The 15,960-nt window shown below is 48.9% G+C and overlaps 1 protein-coding gene across 4 annotated transcripts in view; it reads right to left on the bottom strand.

The window, feature by feature from the left end:
• LPP (LIM domain containing preferred translocation partner in lipoma) overlaps positions 1-15,960 on the bottom strand; it is a 353,262-nt gene that overhangs the window by 314,470 nt on the left and 22,832 nt on the right. For 2 of the 4 annotated variants that reach the window (XM_075031621.1, XM_075031625.1), the window contains exon 2: positions 14,069-14,174. The gene's annotated coding sequence lies outside the window, so the exon portion shown is untranslated. Of the gene's footprint in view, positions 1-9,799; positions 13,466-14,068; positions 14,175-15,960 lie in introns of all 4 variants that reach the window. The other 2 variants (XM_075031622.1, XM_075031623.1) reach the window with 2 other exon arrangements.

The following is a 15,960-nucleotide window of genomic DNA, read 5'->3' as shown; positions in this document are numbered from 1 at the left end:
CTGGGAACGAAGGCAGGCATCGCCCTTTGCAAACACCTAACGAGCCTAACCAAAAACACCAAGTGCAGTGCCTTTGGAGACATCCCCCGCACACTCCAGCGGGGCAGGCGGTTAGAGATGAAAAAGACCCACTGGGAAAGCTCTTTCGTAGAAGCTGATATTTCAGCTATTAAAGAAGCTTCTGTTTAAACGGACATTAATTGCATACACTCAGGAATTTCTCAGTTTTACCACTTAAAAAACACCCAAAGCCACTTTGAGGCTTTTCCTTTTTTCTCTCCCGCCTTTATTTGCTCTGTAAACACATTTATGCACGCCCTGGATCCCGTAGCATTCAGTTTCTGTGACAGCGGCTTCGAAGCAGCGCAGCAGCTACCTAGAGAGCTCACCAGGGACCGCCAAGCATCCTGGATCCTGCCCCGCCGTCACGGCACACCACGACGCAGAACCTCGCATCACCCGACTCCTCGCAGACCTTCTCCCAGGGCAGGATGAAGCGGAAAATGTCGTTGGTGCTGTTTGTACTAACAGATAACATTATCAGGAGCACGTACTCATGAATTCAGCCACCTCCCTCGCAGGTTGAATTTCTCCCAACAGAACCCTATCTGTTAGCGGTGGGGTTTGTTTATTAAAGCAGTGTTGCAAGTTTGCCAGCAGATCAAGGCCTCAGTTGCAGCAGGTGGAAGATGTGCTACAACCGCAAATACTTTGCAGCCTTTTGAAGAGGCCATTGAGGTCAGCCCAGTGATATTTCCCATCCCATTCTCAGACACACAATACTTGCCGTGCCAGGCGAGAGCAGCAGGTGGGTCCCACCTGATGGGAGCAGCCCCAGAGGAGAGCACCCTCCTGTGCGCCGACAGAGTTATGGCTAGCTGCTACTACAGTAGGGCTGCCCATAAAGGTACCCCTGAAGATCCCAGGAAGAAGGTCAGGACAAAGGGAGTCAGGAAACTTGGATCAATTCTTGGCCTTGTATGTACATACCCATGCATATATACAAATGCTTATATACATCTGTGCACATCTGTGTAGCTTTGGGCAAGTCCCTTAGCCTTCCCCCCTTACTGGTCAGTAAATGGAGGGTAATATCATGCTCTAAACATACTTTAAAACCCAAGGACTGTGTAAACACCCGCAGGCAAGAAAAATCCCAACATCTCCATCTCCACCCCATCGCTGCAAACAGCAAGAAACTTCAGCATGGACACACCACTGAAACATCTCATCAGCCCAAGGGAGTGATCAGTAGCACCAGCCCAAAGGGGCTGCTGGCAGATATCCCGTGATACTTTCTATTATCTCTCTTTATATTGCCTTATGCTTTGCCCATCTGTTGGTCTCCATCCCAAAAAGGAAGGCTGGGAGTGACTCCTCTCACCAAACATATCTGCTCCATGCCTTGAGTGACGTGAAATCCCCTGAGAGCAGCCAGGAATCTCTCTCCCTTCTGAAAGCAGGTTATTTCCACCATGCTCAACCTCAGCCCACCCAGAAAGTAAGGTCTGAACCAAAACTCAAGACGCCCTTTTGCTGGGCTGGCTATGTCACTGACCTACATGCACCAAGAGACACCACCACAAGGTCTAGCAAAGCAGCCTCTGCAGCATCTCACAGAAGTGGGGGTGGGAAAGGGGAGTCATTTTTGGCAATGAAAATGTAATGGAACATTTTGTATCGATCTATTGTGGAATGAGTCATTTTTAGAGTGACTCGCCTCCTCTTCACCTCACTTCCCCACCCCCAAATTATGGACTGCAAGAAATGAGCCGAGATAATGGGCAATTTCAAATGTTCTAAACTCAGGTTTTTCTCCTGCAGGAACAGCATGCCACAACAGTAGATGGACCAAGCTCCAGAGGAGATGAGTTTCATGTTCCCACGCCTTTTACCGGATACAAAGAAGTTGTGTCCAACTAATGGGTAATTAAGAAAGGACTAGAAGGATAAGGGACTACTTTGGAGAGGAAATGAAGGAAGATCTGGAAAGCATCAGCAGTGAAAAGAGACCCAAAAAACAGATGGGGATCAGACACAAGCCCCCCAGAAAAGATAAGCAAGCTGGAGGGGGATCAAACTGGGGAGAGAAAGGTCTAGGTTAAGCTACTACTGCTGCTACAGGAGAACTCCTCTGTGGACTTTCCAGTCTACAGGCCCTTGCCAGCGTATAAATACCAAACATCAAGGATAACCACTTCCAAAAAGACAGAAAAAAAAAAAACCATCAGAGAAAGGGAAATAAGGCTGGTGACAGTAAATTCTTCCTTGACTCCTTCAGTCCTTGAGGATGAAACAAAACCCATAAGGAAGCTGTGGAAGTCCCAAGGTATTTTTAGGGAACTGAAAGCTGCATACATAGCAACCAGGTGACCAGTGAGTTTTCCCAGCTCAGTTCCAAGCACAGGGACCTTTATGCAAAGATTACTGCTCTTTCACTGGAGAGCGGGTATGGTGCAACATAAACCACTGATCCCACCCATATCCCATCAGATGTCACTGAAGTGCAGCCTGCTGTAGTCAAAAACCTACCCATACCATATACATCAATATTAAATTTATGTATATACACACACACACAAGCCAATCTCTGATATGCTGTCTACGTCTCCAGAGGACTAACTTTGATGGCATTAAGCAGAAGGTGGCAGATTACTTACATGCTTGCCTATTGAGGTTTGGCAATGGTGCACACGCAGGATTGCATGGCGTGTAACCACCCAGCACCCCACCAGCCGCATGGGGCATTTGAGCCCGGGCAAGAGATCTTCCAGCACTGGACTTCAGCCAGAACCAGTATTCTCCATTCAAAGAAACTGGTACTTCATACACTGGGAGATGACTCATCACAGTAGCGGAGTTATGGCATAGCTTTTAACACATGACAAAGAGACATTAAGGTCATCTCAACTCTCATCTACAGCATCCCCTCCCACAGCTGACTCGCTGCTCTTTTTTTCCTCCTACTTCTTTTCTCGCTTTCTACCCTCCCATTCAACCTTCTTTCCTTTCAGATCTTCTCACCTCCTTCCATAACCATTTACGTTCCTGTGTCTATCCACTCCTCCAGCACCTTAAACACCCTTCTCATCACCCACAACTCCCACCTCAGGACTCCTTTTCTTCTAGGAATCCACTTTATCTGTATTTCGATCTCCAGCAATCACCCATGCTGTCCCTTCCCCAGCCTTCAAGTGCATATTTGTCTGCCTAGGATTGCAGGCTCTTTAGGACAAGGATTGTCTTCTTCCCCACTTGTAAAGCACAGTATACATTTACGGGGCGAGTAAATGATAAATAAGCAGTCTCAGCATTTCAGGATAGCTCAGTGTGGGCTCCCTTCACCAAGCTCCCTTGGTGTTTGCCTTCCCTCCACTCCAAGCTAATCTACCTATAAGACTTTTTCTTCCTTATCTCTTAGTTACAAGGTTATCACTTAAATTTATCAGCATTCTTCAAAAAAATAGTTGAGAAAAGGAGGTGGGGAAACAAAGGGCCTTTACCAGCCCTGCTCACCCATAAGCTCAAACCCCAAGATACAGAGGAGCTTGTGGGAGCACTGTGAGGGGAGAACACGTCCAGAAATAACTCACTGGGATTATTTCAAACCCCACATGCCTCATTTCTATTCAGTTTTCAGTGGGTTTCTGGACGAGCAGACACACACGGCTGTTTGCTGGGGGAGTATCTATCAAATCTACATCAACTTCCACCAGCTGAGTGTGTCTGCCTTTGCAAAGAGGTTGGTAAAGAGGCAAGTGGGCTGTTGAAATGGAAAGCTGGGGTAAGGAAAAAAAAGTTATGAAGAAAAGATTACCCACAACACATAGGGTATGAAGAGGTGACTAAGAGGCAGCCCATGCTCCAAGGGAAAAGAAAAAAAAAAAAAAAAATCAGTGAAGGCAAAACTCCCCCCTGCCCTGTCCATGTCAGGGCTGAGCCAATGCATCGAACCGGCTGGCTGTTTGGCAACAACACCCATGCATGATGGGGGATTTGCATAGCAGGAGTAGCACTTCTCAGGAATCCATGTGATAAAATGCTCATTCAACCAAAAAAAAATAAAAAAAGAAGGCGTCAAGAGTACTTGCTAGACAGTTCACAGAGTTGACGCTATCAGCTGGTTCCTTATCTCATGAGAACCTGAGCTGTCGGGGGTTTCCTAACACCCCAAGTTGCTGCTGTCTGGCCCCCTGCACTCCTCCACCACGTAGACTTTACCCCCTGCTTCCCCCCACACACCAGCCCCCCGCCTACAGGGGAACATCACCTCGGCCACTTTGAAACACCCATCTCCAGCGCCCTCCCACCTTTCAGAAATTCTCCATTGGGAGGACGCTCAAAAGCCACGTACTTCTCTTTCCCTACAGCCTTATCAGCCTCTACAAGACTATCTGATGTAGCTTTCTTACACTCATACATCTTGGCAGAGAATTAGCTGATAACTAACAAAGCACTGCGGGTAGCGCGTGCATCAGGAAGTATAAGCGATAACGCCATTATGCTGTGAGAAACCTCATCCAGACCCTCAGGAAAAATTACAATTTTTGTTATTTGTTTCATCTGAACTTACCAGCTATCCTCAGACTACACAGCCAACAGGAATGCCTTCACGTAAATAATCTGGGGGAGGGGGCATTCAAACCGCCCTGCGATTAAAGGAGACGGTCACTGAGTCGGCAACAAGAAAGATGCAATGAAAATTAAGAACGAAAGTCGAGGACAAAGCAATCACCTCGAAAACAACAGGAGATCGCCCAAGAACAAATCAAACCAACAAGCACCCCTTCCTTCCCGCTGAATGCACTTTTCTGCGTAGCAGCATTTCACGAGATAGAGAGACTGAAGAGCTGGTGCTTAACACTGTCCCTGGAGACTTGCCCAGAAGTTTTTACACTGCTCAGCACCCAGCGCATAAAAGGGCAGCAGCGACGACACTCCCGGTGAACTCCCGCTGGCCAAGCTGTCTGGCAGGTACAGCTAAAAAAGCCATTTTGGGAAAATATTGCCTTTTTATAGCTTATCTCAGTGCAGACAGCTGCCTCGTGTCTCTAGAAATAGCAGGATTTAACAGCCATGTTTGCAGGGACAGATTTTTAAAGGTTCCATCTTCTAAGAAACAACCTACACATCCAGAAACAGGAGGCCAGATTTGTTTTGATACTGGAACCCCCTTCCATATGCTAAGCGTGCCCACGGATTTGCAAAAACTCTGCTCTGAAAATGGGATGTTCATTCAGCAACAGGCAACAAGTAACTTGCGCTTGCCTTGCTATATAGTCTGTTCCCAGCGCAATCTGCAGCAAAATAGCACACGATTAGGCTGATATTGCCTTTTGCTGAAAAATGCTGGCATTTTGTAAGTAAAATAGTGGTGGGGGAGAGCATTAAACACTGGAAAAACAAGACTAATAAGTAAAAAATAACCTGCAGCTACAGCTGATCAGCACCTCTCTGTTGTTCCTCTTCGGATGGAGTGAGCCAGGATCAGATCCCAAACGTTGTTATGATTCGTTTGAGGTGATAAAGACAGGGCTGCAAGCTGTGTTCCTAGGTCAGCCCCATGGCTGCAAACCCCAACCCCATGAGCCTGGAGGAGCCTCTTCAGCCACCTCGCCTCCATCACGTTTGTGAGTGCAACGGGGATAATGTTATTTTCCTACCTTTCAGCAATAACAAGCATTTTTAGATAAAAAGCACCAAATTCCCATGACTTTAACATTGGAAGAGCTGATGCTAAGGATGTAAATGGCTCTGAATGTAAAAGGGCCTTATAAAATGTCCATGGTACCACCTTTTACTAGCAACAGTTGGACCAGTTGTCTACAGCACCTTCCTCATTATGAGATTTTTATTATTATTTATTTATTTTTTTTATAACTGAATGAAGGGGTACTAAAGACAACGACCTGCTGTGAAATGACCAAAATTCCCATGCAAACAACCCATTAGCAGTGTTCAAATGCAATTTAAATTACTAGTTGTTAAAGTGCTCCTCAATTTCATGGTAAGTTTCCAAGGAAAATTACATGCTATGTACTATTTAATTGATTGTTTTCTACTTCTTAACATCCATTTATTCCCTCCTCCTGTCTTTTCCTTAATTTCAAGGGATGATAATGACTTTTCAGGGAGGAAAGAGGAACAGCTAACACAGTTGAAGAGGGATTTACCTGAAGAACAAGGATGTAGGAAGGAAGTGGCTGCCAAAAATGGGCAGCTTCACTGGAACTTGTCCCTGTGATATTTTCACAGTAGGGGTGTGAGACAGCACAGCACAAGGACTCCTTTCCTCCGAACCACAGGCGGCCAGGCTTTCGAAACCTGATGTTTCTTTAAAAGGTAGTCACACACCCCCACACTCCCCCCCATGTCAAGCAATAGGCACAGTTAACTATTAGAAGACAGTGGTAAAACAACAACAGCAACTTGTTTCCTCCTCCTGGGCATGCTAGTCCTTGAACGGACACGTTCACTAAAGGCAAACAAGTTTCTCATTTGGGAGATCTCATCCCAAATGCAAATACCTAGCTCACAGGAGCAAATTCCCCCCCTTAAGTTGACTGAAGGATTAGGCTGCGAGTGAGACCTCCTGCTGCTTGCAACAGCTGGTACAGGAGAATGTGTATTATAAAGCTAATAACAACAGACATTTCTTAAAAGCCTGCATTCTGCTCAGATCCTAGGAAGAAGCAGCGGTACGGTTAGATAAGGTGCCATCTGGAAATTCCTGAAGTAACGATACATGTTGGGATCGTGTCACACACTTAGCAACATATATCAACTTTATGAAATACTCAGTATGACTTGGTTTACCTTTAAGCAACTGATGCAGAAATATTTTGTGCTCAGAAAGGTATGACTTTATTAGAGTAAGAGAGATGGTTTAACAGTACCACTCGGCATGAGGCTGCAAAGCACCCACCCGTCTGCGGGAGCTGAGCATGAACCATCACGTGGAACCTGAAGATTCGCACTTTTCCCAAATTTGCCACACGGTGCCTCAGTTTCTATGCCAGCACACCAAGATAATACAGCTTTCCTCAGCCTGTGGGCATGATTTAGGGTTTAAGGACTCTGAAACCTTTGCCTACGGAAATGCAAAGTGTCAGATGTGTAGAGCCATCTAGGCTTGTAACCTTGTCTCGCCTTCACCCCTTCCATGCCCACATGTGCTAGCCCCATGCTACCTGGGGCAGCTTCCCTTACCTGCTGTGGGGCACGTACACCCAGCCCGTAGGGCACAGTAAATCCTTCCCAGCACCCAGGTCACACAGTGACAGTGTCACCGCTTCACCACATCCTCTGCGGTGCCAGCCCTGGATCGATCGGTGCAACAGCTGGGATGAAGGATGAGGTGCAAACCAATCCTCCTTCCAGAGGAGCTAAATCAAATCCTCTGTGTTTAATACATCATTAGAAGTGATTGAGGGAAGCTTAAGGCAGGCAGGCATGGAGCTCTCTGAGCATGCTCAAGGCCCAGTGCCATGGAAGGCTTCTCAGACTTGAGTGTTTACCAGGTGCCAGGCTGCAGGAGGAAAAAAATCTTTGGACAGCTGTATTAATTTACAGGTCAGCCCTTAACGGCTCTGCTCCTGGAGCAGAAGAAAATCCAGTGTGGATCCTGGTTAGCATCAGTGATCACTGGATCTGCCCAGGTCCTGAAGAAATACCAGATGGAGAGCCCCGGCAACCTGCGGTCCTGGCAGTGGGCATCCTCCAGAGCTCCCCCAGCCCTGCCCAGCATCTGGGGGGTGGGGGGGGGGACACAGGCGGCACCCAGGGAGCTCATCCTTCACAGTCCATCCAGCTCTCACATCACGTCCTCGCAGCGATGAGATGTTGCGGAGAGAAGGATCGGCACGTGAAGATTAACAGCCCCCAACGTGCTTCCCCAGGCGTGCCAGACTAGGACTGTCTGGAGCCCTGGGTTACAGCACCCGGGCGCTGCTCGCCCTTGTCTTCCAACAAGCAGCCCGTCCTGGTGAGCAGGAAAGGGGGGAAACTGCGAGGGGAACAGAACATCATCATTTACAGTGCCCACTGCGCCGTCCCCAAAACACCAAGCTCGGCCACAAGCAGCTGGCGAAGCCTGGACACGCCACATCCACATGCCGCCAGAAGCAGGGGCCGTCCAGGGCACGACGGAGCAGGGGAGGTGTGCGCTGGGAGGAGGTATCGCTCGTCGCACGAGGCCACGTGTGCACACGCGAAGGCAAAGCGAAGGTGCACGAGGAGCGACACAGACCGCCAGCTTGCTGCCTTCCGCAGCTTGCCACCGCCATGCGCGACAGAGGATGGGGGGCTCCTTGGTGAGTCGCTGGGTTGAGGCTTCAGGTGCCACATCAGCTCCATAGGTCTCCCCAGCGCCCTGTTTTCCATCCCATCACCTACACCATCCATTCAGGCTGTACGCCTCTTTAGGACAGCAGTTCTTTCCTTTGCACTGGTACCAAGCCCAGCCCAGCGGGGCCCTGACCCCAAAAGCTGCAGTAATCCAAGTAGCTTGTTGAAACAACAAGGACTAAAATGCCGCTAAAGTCTGCAAACTCCCAACACGTCCCACCTGCAGGAACAGGCTTCAGCAGTCCCTTCATCACCTTTTGGGGCCAAGTGCTTTTCAGCTCACATCCCATCCTTGTGCAAACTAAGCCAAGTATCTTCCCCTGCCCAGAACAATCAAGCCAGTTTCGCACCTCAAGGATTGCAGCAAATCCATATCTCTGGAAAAAACAAGCCTCACACTGTGTATTAATCCCTATTTAAGAGGGCAAAAGAAAACTAACAAAAGATTTAACTTTCTAACAAAGGTCTTAAATTTAAAACAGGAAGAGTATAATAACAACAGGTTTGAATCAGCCTAAAAATACCCGTTAATCGAGAAGATATAAGCATCGCTAATCAGCGGTAGGAACTATAAAGGGTTTTTCACCAACACCCCTTCCCAAGTAAAAAGACGAAGTACAGTGCTTTCTGTCCGAGGTATGGGACTGGCTGCTATGCAACCCCTGGAGCAGCGTTAAAAGCACTCTATACATGTTACATGCTCCAAATGACAAGAGGAATGTGGGACGGTGGATCTCCGCTCCAGATTCCCCAGGATAGTTTTAGCTGCCATGAATAAAACAGGAAGCCGAGCATCTTCCAGGCTCCCCCCACGCCCCTGACTGGATGAACTGTAGTTTCCTTTCAGGAAAGAGAAAGGAAAGAGGGGAAAAAAGAAAAAAAGAGAAACAGCCAGCTGCAATACCAGACAGATTAAAAACTTCACACTAAGGAAAAATAAAGAATAACAGGAAAAAACAGACACTGAACCTTCATCCAGTTACAGCAGCTAAACTTCTTCAGGTCCCTAACAAAACAGGGTTAAATATTAACATCCCAGAGAAATATATCCATATGTTATGCAGCCTTTTTAACGTACACTTTTGCTTAGGAGACATAAATCATATTTAAGCTCTATTTTACTTGCTGACCACATGCATATATACTCATTTAACTCTACAGTGCTCTACTGCCTTGCTGCATTAACCAGCGAAACTAAAAGGAAGAGTGTGACTGAATGGGAGCTGGCTTAAATTATCTTTATATCTAGGCCTGAAGAAACATTTTGCCTTTGAGACCAATCCACTAAGCCAACTTTCCCTGCTACAGAAGGTTTCATTGGGTCCCTTGCTGTTGACTGGCGATCCACATGCCTGCCTCCACCAGCAGCGCACAACACTTTGATGCAATCCATCTGACAAAACAAAACAAAAATCCCCCAAGTTGCTTGCTAAAGCAGCAATGATGCACTTACCAGCACCCAGGCAAGCTCCTTCGCTAACACGCACCCCTCTCGAGCAGATCAAATTTGGAACAAGGTCCAGGAGCAAGAGAGAACTGAAAACTGACCACAACAAGCTTCCAAAACAAGAAAGGGGGAAAAAAAAAAACCAAAAAAAAAAAAACCACCCTTACTACAGGAATTCAAATCCTGCTTCCACCAGACCCTGAGTCACCTCCCCTCCCTTGCAATAGATCAGAGCAATGGGTAAACATTTCCAAATATGGAGATCAAAACTCCAAAGGATGTCAAAAAAAAAATCACCCTTCTCTCCCTGGCTTTGGCACAGGGATGACTTGCCCCTCTGGAGCCTGAGCTGAGCACATCACTGTTGCTGACCTACAATACACCCTGGACACTGGGCCACACAACTCTGTCTTGACCTGCGCTTTGGTGGCTCCTGGCTTAACGGGTGACACTGCATCTCTGTCCCTTCCCAGGGGTGCGCAGGAAGATGCAATGGGGGCAGCTCCAGGAGCTGTCGCCCCTCACCCCCTACAGCAAACCTCCTCCTCGTGCCTCAACTCATCAAGAGAAAACCTCCTCGAACTAATTTTTGGAGTGCTCTTTGAAGGCAAATAGGCAAATTCAGGCTGTGTTTATAGTGACACCAGCTCCCTACCAGAAAAGGCAAGGCTCAGCCATCAGTCCAGCTACAGAGGTCCTGCTGCCAGGTCCCACACCGGCTGCTCACCTGCGGCAGGGAAATCTCCCCTGACCTGGCTCATCTAGCTGGTGCTTTGCAAAAAGCACGTATTTGATTTCGCATTACGAAAAAAAACCCCACAGCTCTGAGGAAAGGAACATGCTGCTTGGACAAAGCAAGATCTCCCTTTCCCTTTCCGCCAAGAGCATTCTCCATGGTCAGAAATGGAGATGTTCTGAGCACAGTGGTGGAAGATGCTCCAAAACCAAGGTAAGAAGGGTCAAGATTTACAAACTCTGACTCAGTTTTCCAGCACCTTGCAGAAAACAATTCCCAGGGCATTGCTTTTTGCAAGGACAAAGAGCGGGATGTAGTAGAGAATAAGGTAAGCCAAGAAAGGGAACAAGGGAGGAGGCAGGGACAAGGAGCTCCAGGATGGCAACAGCCCTCGATCCCTGCTGCGACACGCAATACAGCGTCCCATGGCAGGCGGGAACACAGCAGCACTCAGCCTCCCCACCCTTGGGAGAGGGGCTTGAGGGCCAATGCTCGAGCCCATATAACAAATTTTGGAAGCAGAACAGTTATGCTTAGAGAGCACAATCGTCCCTGCAGAGCCTGCCTGCACCCGGGAGCAATATACCCATGGCACCACTCCCACGGGCATCACTCCTCGGCTGCAGCCGCCGACCTGCGGGCAGCAGGGAGGTGACTACGTCTGTCAGCGCAGGACGACAGCCTCCTGGTAGCTGCAGCCATCGGCTAGAGGAGCAGGCAGCCTCTCAGGAATGTGCAAATCGGGACGTTTTCAGGGGAAACGGGCTGCCAAGGCGATCCAACCAGACCAGAGTGATTCCCCAGCACCACCCACAAGATGCTATTGAATTTATAGGGAAGGAATTCCAGAGCTGACTCTGCCCATGTATGGCCAAAACAAACTGTAAAAAAGCGACATTATAGTACATCTGGCTTTCACTGGTACTGAAGCACAGGCCTTGGGAGGAGCTGAAATCCTGCAGTGACAGGGGCTGTACAATTATCTCCAGCAAGTAGGCAGAGGTCAGGGGCCCATGGCAGCATCAGTTTAGCCCCTGATAGCACAGGTGATGGAAAACGTGCAAACCTTTTCTTCAGAGGAAAACAAAGCTTTCTGCCTTTTAGAATAAGAAGCACGTTTAACTTAGTGATCCATCACTACCACTACAAAAAATAAACCTTGCCAGGCAGCACCAGCACATGTCCATTGCACTGGTAGTTATAAAGGCAGGTTTATAGTGCCATTTGGACTGTTGGCTCTAAGTCATACACCAGGGCAATGCCAACGCAATGGAGGTTGGGACTAGCTCTCGATAGCCAGCTGATCAATTACTTTTCTAAAATCCCACTAAAACCTTCCCCCAGAGCCATGTGCCCCAGCCAGCAGCTGGGCCGCCAAGAGCATTCTCCATGGTCAGAAATGGAGATGTTCTGAGCACAGTGGTGGAAGATGCTCCAAAACCAAGCTAAGAAGGGTCAAGATTTACAAACTCTGACTCAGTTTTCCAGCACCTTGCAGAAAACAATTCCCAGGGCATTGCTTTTCGCAAGGACAAAGAGCGGGATGTAGTAGAGAATAAGGTAAGTCAAGAAAGGGAACAAAAGTGGGGTGGAGGAGAACTGGAATAGCAGAAACCCCGTCCCAGGCATGTACCAGCCCTTCTGCTCTGGGCTCCTGCAGCATGAACAGATCGAGGTTCTCCTTAACAGTTAAATGCCACTACCTCGCCTGCCCTGCCAGTGGGGGAAATATTAGCTGTGTCAGCTTGAGAAGCAAAGGGCTTACCGAACCGGAGAGGAATGCAGGCTGCAGTGGCACACGCGATGGGGACAGGGAAATGAAACCCAGGGGAACGTGGGCTGCTAGTGCTGCCTCTGCCTTTGCACCAGGGTCAGGCAGGGTATGTTTTACAGCTCCTGGGGTTGAAACCTGGGACTAATGGCTTCATGACCTTAGAGGGACTCTCATACCAGAAACGAATATAGCTGTTAGAGGGGCTGGGAGCTCAGGGGCCTGAGCACAGGAGGACAAGTCGGTTCCTGGCTCCTGGCAGGCAGCCCAGCACTGCTTTTCAATAAGCACAAGTCATAACCCATCGGACTGGGAACAAGTGCACATCTGAGCAGCACTGCCTGATGGGAGACCCACCATGCAGCTAATCCCCCACCTTTACATTCCCAGGGATTAGAATCTCCCCTTAGTTTCCCAGCTAAAATGGCATTATACCCTCTCTCTTGCTACCGCTCTCACTTTAAACAGTGGTACCTAAGCATGAACTGGGGTTCAATGCCTCTGCTTTAGAGCACCTTCCACCCCAAACAACACAGAGAAACCAGAGAGATGGACACATCCATGTCTAACCACAGCCTAACCAGGAGCTCCCTGCTACATGGCACCCAAAGTCCTCTCCTTGCCACAGTCCTAACCCTGGAAAGTAAAAGCCTGAGGGCCTGGGAATAAAATCCAACTCAAGCCTCCCGCACAGCAGTACAGGTCATTATTAATCGGCCACCGGGTCAGGTGTGGCTAATTTAATTTAAATGACATTACATAAGCAGGACAACTGAGAATATTTGATTCATAAAAATCCCTTGAAGGGGCAGAACACAACTTGCATGGCATACATAACACAGGGACTGCTGCAGCATACAGGAACACAGACCACGTAATGCACACAAGGACCAGGGATGCTCATATGTACACACCCACAACTATGCACACATATGCCTCCTTCCCCAACATGCATAAAAGCAGACTTAGGACTTGCAAGCTGAAGTCCTGTGCAGCCAAAAGTTAGCAGAAATGTTTGTGACAGTTCCACTTTGCAGGCAAAAGCAAAAAACGGGTGCAGAGGAATAAATATAGAAAAAAGTCAGGCAGGCAAAGCAGGTGCTGGCTTGTAAAACCTTGGCCAGAAAGGCTCCCCAGGAGGTTGAATCTGGTAGTTTTGCAACAGCTCCACAGAGAGACAGAAGAGACAGAAAAAGAAAAAAAGAGAACATGAATGCATATGCATTCTTTTATCACCATATATAGTATATACAGACATTTGGTATATACACCCCCAAGCTCTCATACACCACCATATAGTATATACTATATATGCATTGCACATCTTTGTTTCCATGTGCCTAGATTTTGTACAGAGTGTGTGTGTATATATATATATGTATGTATGTGCATTTCTCATGCGTGCATTTGTCATTACCCCCACAGCACCTATCTGTGCGTGCTGTCACACAACACACCACTTGACAGAGCACGTCTAAAGCCTCACCGCCGTAGTCTGGGATGACTTCTGAACACTCGCACGCTGCATTACTGAACTCTCTGCTGAGCCCTTCCCCACCAACGTCTCTGGGTGGAAGTACCACCAGGGAACCACCAGTTTGTCTTGTGTTTTCCACTGATCCCACCCCCCCTCCACACTCCGTTAGGAAAGGACTTAATTTCTTTTTTTTTTTTTTTGCAGAGAACCACGAACAAGGTGCCACTGTCAGAAAAGCCACAGATCCTTCCAAGAAGCTTTCTCTCACGCTTGTGATACATGTTTACGTACCAGTTCTCACGCTGCACAGCCTTGATGGTGGGACGAACTCAGAGCAGGGCTTTTGGAGACACGCAGGGCTCTGCCAGAGTCACGACTTTGGGTTTCTTTCCCAGCCCTGCAGAGAGAGAGACAGAGAGAGATACCCGTGTGATGCATGCCGGATGGGCCTCCTGACGGCTTGTCTCCAAAACTTGCAGTTTAACCCACACAACTTCTGGGAAATGCAGCATTTCCCTCCCCAGCTTTCTTAGGCAGAAGCCTCCATACTCCTGGACTCCTTTTGGCATCACCACCTCGAATCGGGCCAACGACCAGCACCCGCTGTCAGCTGCCACAGCTCGGCCAACAACTTGCACCTCCTTGAGCCACAGCTCCTTTACTGCTCTTAATGCCCCTGAGAAGGGGGAGGTGAAAGGAGGGGTAAAATGAGGCATAGAATAAGAGAACAGGGTGAATCAATCACTCATCTCTGACCTCAGGCACAGTGAGGGAGCTAGGAGACATCACTTAGTTTGGTTTGAAGCTCATGGGGTTTACCACTGCCGCGAACGGAGCTACACCACCACCCAGTTCACCAGCCCTCCACCTCGGCGCAGCCTTTTCTCCGAGGAGCTCTGCCCAATTCCCATCGGGGACTGCCTCACTCTTCCCTGTAGCTGCAAAGCAGACGCGACGCGTTTCCCCTCTGCAGAAGACGAAGGCAGAGCAGAGGGGACAGCCAGGCCGTGGCACGCCGGGACGCGCGGCGGGTTGCATCCCGTGGAGATAGGCGGCATCTGAATTGCACACTCCTTCCTGCCCCCGCCAGCATCCCGTCCCAGCCCCATCCCGGTCACTCCGACAGCCCTATCTCTGCTCGTGACAAGCACAGGCTTGCCTCGTCATCACCGCTCAGCAAAGAAAGTTACTGCTGTTTGCTGCTGTGACAACAGAGATGCTCGGTTCGGGCTTGCGATCGTTGTGCCTGCGCTGCTCGTGAAGCTGCACGTGAGCCCACAAGCCTACAACCGACACGCACCGAAACGCAAGAGCGCTGGTGGTGGCTCACAGTCCAGGTCCCTCATCCCTGTCACGCGGTGAGATGGCATCTCAGACGGTGAGGTGGCTCCCTGCCCCTGCCAGCACCCCTTGTCCCCCACGCCATGCCCTGCTGCTACAAGCAGCCAGCAGAGCGAGGCGGCTCTCGCCTCTCCCAAGCAGCGGCAGATCTTCATTACACCGACACCACGAGAGCGCACCGAGGTTCACCCTGACCCAGGCACAGCACCCTCCCACCGCAGTCCCATGGTCCCTGGGGTGGCACCCAGTCCTGACACCCTACAGGGCTGGGCAGGTATAAAAATCCCCAGGACCCTCAACACTCCCCTCAGGTGTGATGAGGACAAATTCCTATGGGGATCGCAACGGCCTCTCCCACTCACTGCAGGCTTGGGACGAAGATGAGTAACTGCAGGGTTTTATTGCTGGTGAACTCAGCCAAAGAGCAATTTCTCTCCATCCATCAAGGAGGAGACAAGTACAAGCAAATATTATGGTTGTGCATATTTACTTTTCATTTTAAAATGATGTAGAGTTATATACAATTTAGGTCCTTCCCACAGGCTCCTGGCAAAATGCCCTTCAGTCTTATCTGCAAAGGCAGAAGACAACAACATTCCCCTCTGGTTCCAACACCGTTTTGATTCAACTCACAACAGCATCTCCGGCAGCTCCAGGTAAGACGGTATTCCTTGGGACCCAACCTGTGTTTAAAATATCTTGGCTCAGGCTTGTCTTTCAGCAGGTTTAGCTCAAGAAATGTTTACAAGATCAGTTACAGGACTCAGCAGACTTGCCTAGTGGAACTGCATCTTCCTGGCTTTACTTTCCATGCCGACTGTCCCCATCACCTTGTGACTGGG

Source organism: Buteo buteo, chromosome 7 (genome assembly GCF_964188355.1).
Source record: "Buteo buteo chromosome 7, bButBut1.hap1.1, whole genome shotgun sequence".
NCBI lineage: Eukaryota > Metazoa > Chordata > Aves > Accipitriformes > Accipitridae > Buteo > Buteo buteo.
The sequence above is the reverse complement of the archived record's forward strand: the minus strand, read 5'-3'. Positions and strand labels throughout refer to the sequence as shown.